Source organism: Ptychodera flava, chromosome 13 (genome assembly GCF_041260155.1).
Source record: "Ptychodera flava strain L36383 chromosome 13, AS_Pfla_20210202, whole genome shotgun sequence".
Lineage (NCBI taxonomy): Eukaryota > Metazoa > Hemichordata > Enteropneusta > Ptychoderidae > Ptychodera > Ptychodera flava.
Window position 1 is genome coordinate 14,771,622 of NC_091940.1, and position 10,511 is coordinate 14,782,132.

Genomic DNA, 10,511 nt, shown 5'->3' on the forward strand with positions numbered 1-10,511 from the left:
CGTCACTTACTGTAAAGCCAACGTTCATTTTCTGCACAGTCAAACTTGCACTTACCCCACTGTCAAAATTCTTTTATTGCAGTCACACTTCAGCCACACTTCATTTACAACACAGTCACACTTCATTTACTGCACAGTCACACTTCATTTACTGAACAGTCACACTTCATTTACTGAACAGTCACACTTCATTTACTGCACAGTCACACTTCATTTACTGCACAGTCACACTTCATTTACTACACAGTCACACTTCATTTACTGCACAGTCACACTTCATTTACTGCACAGTCACACTTCATTTACTACACAGTCACACTTCATTTACTGCACAGTCACACTTCATTTACTGCACAGTCAAACTTCATTTACTGCACAGTCCTTTAAGTATGGGCACACAAGCAGCGGACTATAGATCAAGTATCAACAGGTTTTCGAATCCAAAAGAACTGAACTCGAGGCCGCATCACTCTTTGGATGCAATATTTTCACCTATTTAATAACAAAAGTTATGTCATCTATGCAGATGAAATGTTCACTGCACAGAAAAATCGCATAAGTTGTTGTGTATGCCAGGTAATTCAGTAAGGATTATATCATAGAATCATACCGTGCGACACCGAGACGAAGATGAACGATAATAAAGCTTGGCATTTGTTGATTTATTTTTTCTTCCTCTGTGAGTTGCATCTGTCGACTTAGATGACAGTTTAAGATTGCTGGACGAGAGATTGAGTTTCCGTTTTTACATTGATTTCGTAATATATCGTTTCCAGCTCTCTTCTATCCGTAAAATTCTATAAAAGCTGGAAATTTCTCCTTCGAAGATTTATTGGTATGGCCAGTCTACGTACAGCACAAACAGTTGACGATATTAAGCATTGTGGACGCCTACGGGAGAACCACAAAAGACTGCTAGCATCTCTACTGTAATACTAATCCCTGCACATTTAAAAACATTTCTAAACCGACAAGATATTTCATCGTATCCTCAAACTTTTCCTCTCCGAAACGGGGACACAGATATCCCATGCGGACTTAAAAACATGTACGCCCCGTGCTATTTTATCGTTGGGGTAGATATTTACCAAAAATGGGATGAATCATGTTATTTTTAAGCTGCTTGGGTGGTTCATGCCATTTTTGTCTGGTTCATGGGAGGGCGTGTGTTATGGTCTTTTTTGGATAGAAATACAGCAAGGAAGTATTATCGTGCTACACTCAATGTTGTATAGTTTTTGGCCAGTCTATAAGTATTCGGATAGTTGAATAAATGTCTATCAATTTGCTTCCATGATACGTAGTTTTCGAAGTCGCATGCTCAACCGGCATGCATGGGTTAAAGATTAACCGAACGATAATCACAATATAATTTCTGTCACTATCACCATAGCACACTACACTAAATTTGACAAAACTTTTGAAGTTTTGAATTATGAATGAGCCATAAAAGGCTGGGTTAAGTGATTTTTGTTTTCTTTTTTCTTTTTTTTTTTTTGAACGAGAAAAGGATCTTTTAGGCCGTGGGCGTCAACGTGCACCCCCTCCCACAGGATAACAAAACTGTATTTTTCAGAAGCCTTGGGATCCCTAGAATACGAAATGGAATTTTAACAGTAAAAATATAGGGATGCAATAGCTGTTATGGTCATGTTTTGAAGGGTACCGCAAAATCACGATTTTGCAACCCACATGCATTTTCGTCAAATCTGTCTTCTTGCAAGTCATCTGCTGAGCTTAGTATTTATTATAACCTCAATTGTTTGGTATCATTAGAAAGGCAATTTATTCCTCTGTAAGATGACATATTTTACTATGCTATATCTTTTACAGTTTTTGTGAAATATGACCAAAACCTAGCCCATACCCCAAAGTTTAACATCGCAAATTACAGTAAATCTCAAATTCTACCAATTTTTTAGCTAGGCATAATAGAAAATGCAATGCTTTGTATGAAATCTGTTTTATTTGGTACAGGGACATGTCAGAAGTATGAAAGAGACTTTTAACAGAACAAATATTGGGACTCTACAGCTGTAACAGTCATATTTTGAAGGGTACCGCAAAATCACAGTGTTGCCAACTTGCATCCATTTTTGTTAAATCTGTCTTCCTGTAAGTCATCTGCTGAGCTTGATTTTGAATATAACCTCACGTGTTAGGTATCATTAGAAAGATAATTAACTAGTCTTTAAAATGACATATTGTAACATGCAATATCTTGTATACTTTTAATGAAATATGACCACAACGTACCCCATATTCAAAGTTTACATTGAAAATTGCCGTCATAGCTAAAATCAAATTATACCAATTTTTCAGCTAGACACAAAAAATCTGGCCATTTTTGCTATTAAATCTGTTTTATTTGGTACAGGGACATGTCAGAAATATGAAATAGACTTTTAACAGAAAAAATATTGGGATTCTACATCTGTAACAGTCATATTTTGAAGGGTACCGCAAAATCATAGTGTTGCAGATTTGCATGCATTTTTGTTAAACCTGTCTTCTTATAAGTCATCTGCTGAGCTTGTTATTAAATATAACCTGGTTTGTTAGGTAATATAAGAAAGGTAATTAACTAGTCTTTAAAGTGACATATTGTAATATGCAATATCGTCTTTACGTTTCATGAAATATGACCAAAACTTACCCGATACCCCAAAGTGTATATCCAAAGATACTGTCATAGCTAACGTCAAATTCTACTGAGTTTTTACCTACACACAGTAAAAACAGCAATGTTTTGTATTAAATCTGTTTTACTTGGTACTGAAACATGTTTGAAATATAAAATAGACTTTTACCAGAAAAAATATTGGGATGTTATAGCTGTAACAGTCATTTTTTGAAGGATACTGCAAAATCACAATATTGCTGACTCGCATGAGTTTTTGTTAAACCTGTCTTCTTGTAAGTTGTCTGCTGAGCTTGTTTTTATACAACATAGTATTTTAGGTATCATTAAAAAGGTAATTTACTCGCATTTAAAATGAAATATGGTAACATGCAATATCTTGTATAGTTTTCATGACATATGACCAAAACATACCCCATTTCCCAAGGTTTATATAGAAAGTACTGTCATAGCAAACGTGATCAAATTCCGCGAATTTTTAGCTAGACATGATAAAAGGGGCACTGTTTTGGTATTTAATCTGTTGTATTTGGTACTGGGTCATATCAGAAATGTGAAATAGACTTTTAACAGAAAAAAAAATTCAGATTGTATAGTTGTAACAGCCATATTTTGAAGGTTAAGCAAAGTACCGCAGACTGGCACCTTTTTTGTTAAATTCTTCTTCTGGTACGTCATCTGCTGAGCTTATTTTGTAACATAACCTGGCTTGTGGGGTATCATTAGTAGGGCGATTTATTCTTCTTTAAGATGACATATTGTTATATGCAATGACCTTCATAGTTTTCCTGCAATATGGTCAAACTTTACCCCTTACTCCAAAAGTTCAAATCGCAAATGACGGCTTATCTTAAATTCTACCAATTTTGCTGCACATAATTATAAAGGCTATTCTTGTATGAAATCTGATTTGTTTGTTACAAAAGTATGTCACAAGTATGAAATAAACTTTTAACGGGAAAATGATACTATTTAGTAGCCATTTGGATCATTTTTGGAGGGGGAACTACGGCGCGCCAAATGTTTCAAAAATATTATCGTCATAGAGTAAAAATAAACTGTCAAATTTTCTTTCTAAAAAAAGTCTTGAACGTGTATGAATAATAAAGAAAAAAGTTCTTTCGTCCATATCATCGCATTTTATTAATGTACCTTTTCATAAAAATAGCATTCATTTGAAAATACGTGTCATTAAATATTTGAATGTGTCTGTACAGATAAAGATGACGTGCAACCGTCTTTCTTGATTGAAATAAAAATTCGATGGAATTACGGAAGAAAATAAACGAGAAAAGTATTATTGCAAAAAAAGGCAGAATGTTATGTAATGCTTAATTGTAAAATATTCTTTAAACCGTAATGAGAAGATAAACTTTTCAAAAATTTGGAAATACCACACTCCCATACTTATTGACGTACACATACACGTGTATTTGATATAAAGGTGCAATGAATGCTGATTATAAGGGAAAAAAAGAAAAAAAATCAAGCACACACACAAAAAATATTGAAATGATTAAAAACAAAACCACAAATAGTACTTGCACTGCTACCAAAAAACAAAACGAACCACCATCAGGTCTGACTAAAAAAAGAAAGAGAATCACAATTGAAAAGTCGACCGAGATCGCGCCGGCGTTGAGGCTGTAAAGAAACCAAAACGAGGTCAGCTTGGAAAAAAAACCAAAGCGAGGTTACAAAAAAAAAAAAAAAAAAAAAAAAAAAAAAAAAACTCAGTAGAAAAAAAAGAGGCCCGTTCGAGAAAAGAAAACAGAGTGGGACACCCCGCAGAAAAAGCCCAACATGAAAATTGAATAATTGTCAACGTCTTGATTGTTACAGTTTAATGCCAGAGGGTTTGGGATCATCACACTCGGATGTTGGACATGATATTTGGGGTATTTCAGCGATAACTCTCAGCTTCTAGTCTTCAATATCATCTCATGGACGTCCAAGTTACCGACACGTCCCATTCTATATTAAACAGTTACCAGTTTTGGTTAAAAGTGGACAAAACACTCGTGGTGGTTCGTCGGCTGCCAGCGGTCCCCTCGCTCCAATGTACACTCGAGGTGGTAAGCCAGCGGCGGCGTCGCTAGTACAGTAGGCCTACACGCCGGCAACCAGCGATCCCCTCGCTGTAAAGTGTAGGGCCGCCTCTCCCAAACCATAGACAGTCTGTGCCCAAACCCCAACAAAACGATGGCTTGCCGCTAGCCCACGGTTACGTGTGGTTCGATACACAGCGGCCGCCGTGTGGGTATGCATAGTAAAATTGCATACCACGCAGCACGCTGCGGCCTAGTTCTGCATGGCAGGGCTGTGTGTTACCGGCGTGACACGGCCTCCCGTATAACGCCGGTAACACGTACACAGCCCTGTCATGCAAAGCTAGCAGCGGCTGCTATGTATGGAACCACACACGTATCCCGTGGGTTTAGCCTCTAAACGGAGTGTGGCATTGGCAAAAATACTCGGGCTGAAACACTCCGTTTAAATTCGAGGCAACGTTTTCACTAGTACCTGTAGAACGCGAACGCGCCCGACTTGACAAACACTGATCAAGCAGCCGCTATTTCTCTGTATACTGTAGCTCAACACAACCAGCAAAGGGAGTGGTAGGGCTACGGAACCGCAGCAAGGCCGGGCTGTGAGTTACCGGATACGGCCAGGCCGTATAACACCGGTAACTCACAGCCCTGCCCTGCCACCAAGAGCTATGTATAGGCTACTGCACAAATATCGTAGCTCCATATATTTGGACTGTGTGGATATAAAGATTTCTGCAATTGGGATTGACATGTCGTGTATGTGCCTGTCTAGCCCTGCGAGTATAGTGAGAGTGTCTGGCGTTGCGAAGGCCGCGGACACTCTCGCCATACTCGTAGTCGTAAGGTAAGGCTTGTACAGTTGCGTCGCTTGTCTTGTCGAACACGGAAAGCGATGGACGTTCTCTCAACACGCGGCAGATTTCTTCAAAACTATTCATTTTATCATGATTTGGGTGATCTTTGAGGATAGACGAGGAATTAGCAAACAACGAGGTGGTTTATTATCATGGTATTTGAACCCGATGTATCGAACCATACGTATAAAACTATGTAGAAATCATGTAGGCCAAACGGCGATGACAGTGCGGCTCGGTGGAAGGCCTGCAGTGGGCTCCCTGCCATACCGCGCCTAAGGCATCGATATGATATAGCCAGCTCATCCAACTTCTTCAATTTTCGTTTGTTCGCTGATGACACAAATATTTTCCACACATTCCCTGAAAACTACTTTAATATAAATCTACATGATGTCGAGTTGCAATTCAAAAAAGTTACAGATTGGTGTAATGTTAATAAACTTACCGTAAATCGTGCTAAGACTAAGTATATTTTCTTTAGAAGTAATAAGAGAAAAATAACTCAGCTAGGTTCACTCCATATCAATGGTGAGATTATTGAAGAAGTGGAAGCCACATCATTTGTAGGTGTTCTTATTGACAGGCATCTGACATGGTCAAAACATATTGAACAGGTTAAATCTACAGTCAGGAAAAAAGTAGGCATTCTTTTCAAACTAAGAAAGTACCTTCCCAAACACATTCTTGTATTAATCTACAAAGCTTTCATTCAACCTCATATAACCTACGGACTAGAGGTCTGGGGATCCACATACCAGTCTCATTTGACATGTATTCACCTAGCACAGAAAATGGCAGTTAGAGCAATGACCTTTAGTCATTTCACAGCACATTCATCCGATTTATTTCGACAGTTACACATTCTTGATATTTTCAAACTTCACAAATTACAAGTTAGTTCTTTTATGTACGAGTTAATTAACGATACCTTGCCTCATCATTTTTCAAATTACTGTTCCATTCCATCACACTGCTATAGTACTCGACATAAAGAAACAGGAAATCTTTTTGTACCAACTATCAACACAACTATGGGCAAACATGCAATATCTTACACAGGAAGTATTTTATGGAACACCCTACCACATGATATTAGATCAAAACCATCTTTTAGCTCCTTCCGACAATCCCTCAAAATAATATTGTCAAACACATAAAAAAGATGCGTCCATAGACATGACGGAGAATTATTTCATGTTGCACAAGAATTGATGTACTATCGCCCTCAAATATGTGTTTATTAGATTAATCATAATTGTATTCATAGAGGAAATGGACTTTGACTAGCAGTTTTGCTATTTTTCCGTTTCCTATTTACCCTGTAACTTATGTATGAATTATATTGGAAAAACAGTTTTGTATATCTACATTGATAAAGGGTAAATAAATCATCATCATAAATGTTCGTAGTGTTGCTATGAAGGGTCATGGGTTGTACGTCTCGCTCGTGATCTGACCTGTGGACTGCCTGAAATTGGCTCAGTTAACTTGACTCTCTGGAACTATTCACTGTTAACTTGGACGCTCTTTAGGTGATATTGCCCACTTCATTTCATCAAGTATGGTTTCAAGTAGAGCAGGGCCCAGCCAAACAGAGCTAGGTTTCAAGATGTCACGTTATCACTGAAATGCTCGATTAATATTTCGTCAAACATTGGAGTATGTGGTGATCGGATTCCCCGCTGTTTGGGATTCATCGATCGAAGGAAACGTGAACCATGAGTTTTTTGAATAAAATAATTGTAATTTCGGGCTTGTTTTTTTTCTGTGGCGAGTGCTTGTTTTTTTCTTTTTTTTTCTTTTTTTTTTTTTTTTTTTTTTTTTGCTGTGGCGAGTCCTCATTTATTTTTTTCTTTCCACAGGCCTACGCGTTTTTTTTGTATCTCTGTTCATGGCATTTTTTTATTTTTTTCGTTTTTATTTTATTTTATTTTATTTTTTTGTAGATGAGATCCACTTTTGTCTAGAGCCATCACTGCCGAATTTTTTCTCTGATTTTCTCTCTTTACTGTCAAAGCGGCTGGTGATTCATATTATATTTTTGATTATCTATAATACGTTTATTATGAGACGTAGTGCTTTTTAATTTTCGGAAGTACATAAATAATTTTATGTGTGCATGGCTTTTTTTGTCTGATTCTTTTACAATTATTTTCTGTATGTGGTTCACGTTTTTATTTTTGTACTATTTTTCCGAGTGGTAGTAGTGATTTTTAGTGATTTTCTGTGAATTTTGTGGACGTATCACTGTATAACATATTTTTCTTTTTTCTTTTTGTAAAATCAGCACTCATTGCACCTTTTTCGCGAACTATTATGTCGATAAGTATGGATGTATGACTTTTTCAAATCGTTGAAAATTGTTTATTTCCTAATAACGCTTAAAAGATTTTTTCTCAAGTTAAAATGAAGTATTAAATGACATTTCAGTCTTTTATTTTCTAATTATACTTTTCTTACTTATTTCCTTCCTAATGAGACCGAATTTTTATTTCAATTGAGAAAAACAGTTTATTTTTGCACTGAATCGATAAATATTTTTGAAACATTTGGCGCGCCGTAGGGGAACCCATATATGGCAAATGTATGTGTTTCGGCAAATTTGCCATGATACCTTGGTACCCTTCCAAATATGATCCAAAAGGCTACAAAATCATATTATATTCCTGTTAAAAGTTAATTTCATATTTGTGACATACTTTTTTAACAAAAACACAGATTTCATTGGTTGCATACAAGCATTGCCTTTTGTATACAAAGTTAATAAATTGTAAAAAATGGTAGAGTTTCAGATTCGCTGTAATTTGCTGTGTAAACCTTGGGGTATGGGGTAAGCTTTGGTCCTATTTCATGAAACCTAAACAAGATATTCCATATTACAATATGTCATTTTAAAGACTAGTAAATTAACTTTCTATTGATACCTAATAAGCCAGGTTTTGTCAAAAATCAAGCGATAAGATGCTTTATAGGAAGACAGATTTAACAAAAAAGCATGCGAGTTGGCAATACTGTGATTTGCGGGACCCTTCGAAATATGACTTTTACAGCTGTAGAGTCCTAATATATTTTCTGTTAAAAGTCTATTTCATATTTGTGACATTCCCCAGTACCAAATAAAAAGATTTCATATAAAGCATTGCCTTATTTGTTATGTCTAGCTAAAAAATTGGTAGAATTTGACGATAGCTATTACTGTAATTTTAGATATAAACTTTGTGGTACGGGGTAAGTTTTCGTCATATTCAATGAAAACTATATAAGATATGGCATATAACAATATGTCATTTTAACAACTAATAAATTACCTTTCCAATGGTACCAAATAACATGGTTATGTAATAAAATAAGCTCAGCAGATGACCTACAATGAGACAAAATTATCAAAAACGCATATGAGTCTGTATTACTGTGATTTTGCGGTACCCATCAGAACATGCCTGTTACAGCTATAGAATCCCAATATTGTTTCTGTTAAAAGTCTATTTCATATTTCTGACATGTTCCTGTACCAAATATTTTTGTGTCTAGCTAAAAAATGGTATAATTTGATTTTAGCTATGACGGCAATTTTCAATGTAAACTTTGGGGTATGGGGTAAGTTGTGGTCATATTTCATTAAAACTATACAAGATATTGAATGTAACAATATGTCATTCTAAAGATTAGTAAATTATCTTTATAATGACATCTAACAAATGAGGTTATATTCAAAAACAAGCTCAGCAGATGACTTATAATAAGACAGCTGTAGAGTCCCAATATTTCTCTGTTAAAAGTCTATTTCATATTTCTTACATGTCCCTGTACCAAATAAAACAGATTTCATACAAAGCATTGCATTTTTTATTATGCCTAGCTAAAAAATTGGTAGAATTTGAGATTTACTGTAATTTGCGATGTTAAACTTTTGGGTATGGGCTAGGTTTTGGTCATATTTCACAAAAACTGTAAAAGATATAGCATAGTAAAATATGTCATCTTACAGAGGAATAAATTGCCTTTCTAATGATACCAAACAATTGAGGTTATAATAAATACTAAGCTCAGCAGATGACTTGCAAGAAGACAGATTTGACGAAAATGCATGTGGGTTGCAAAATCGTGATTTTGCGGTACCCTTCAAAACATGACTGTAACAGCAATCATAAGCATCCCTATATTTTTTCTGTTAAAATTCCATTTCGTATACTAGGGATCCCAAGGCTTCTGAAAAATACAGTTTTGTTATCCTGCTGGGAGGGGGTGCACGTAGACCCCCTCTAGCCCACGGACTATTTCTGTCAGTTCTGTAGCCTCAGCCCCTCTCCGCATGAAATCGTACCGTCGCATATGTAAACAAGGATACGTCACTGTGACTGCTCTCAGTTACAATAGGTATCTCATATATGCAGATGAAATGTTCACTGTACACAAAAATCGTATAATCTGTAATGTATGCCAGGTAATTCAATAACAATCATACATAGAATCATACTGTGCGACATCGAGACGAAAGTAAACGTAATAAAGATGCGCTTGGCATCTGTCAGTGGATCTATTTTTTGCGCCTGGCGGAGTTGTTTCTGTCGCCTTAGATGACATTTTCAGAATGTTTAGCGAGAGATTAGTTTCCGTTTTTACATTGATTTCGGAATATATCGTTTCTATCTCTCTTCTATCCGTAAAATTCTATAAACGCTGGAAATTTGGTCCTCTCAGATTCATGTCTGCCAGTCCAAGTAACGCATAAACCTTTACATTTGACAGCGTTGTGTGCACGCATAATGTACATGAGAACCCAATAGGCATAGCTCCACTACTGTATCCCTACAAAGACCATTTCTAGATCAACAAGATTCATCGTGTCATGAAGCTTTTCTTCTCCGAAACTGGGACAAAGGCATACTATGCAGACTAACGAACGTGTACGCCCCATGCTATTTTATGGGTGTTAAGGATGTTGTAGATCTGTACCAAAAA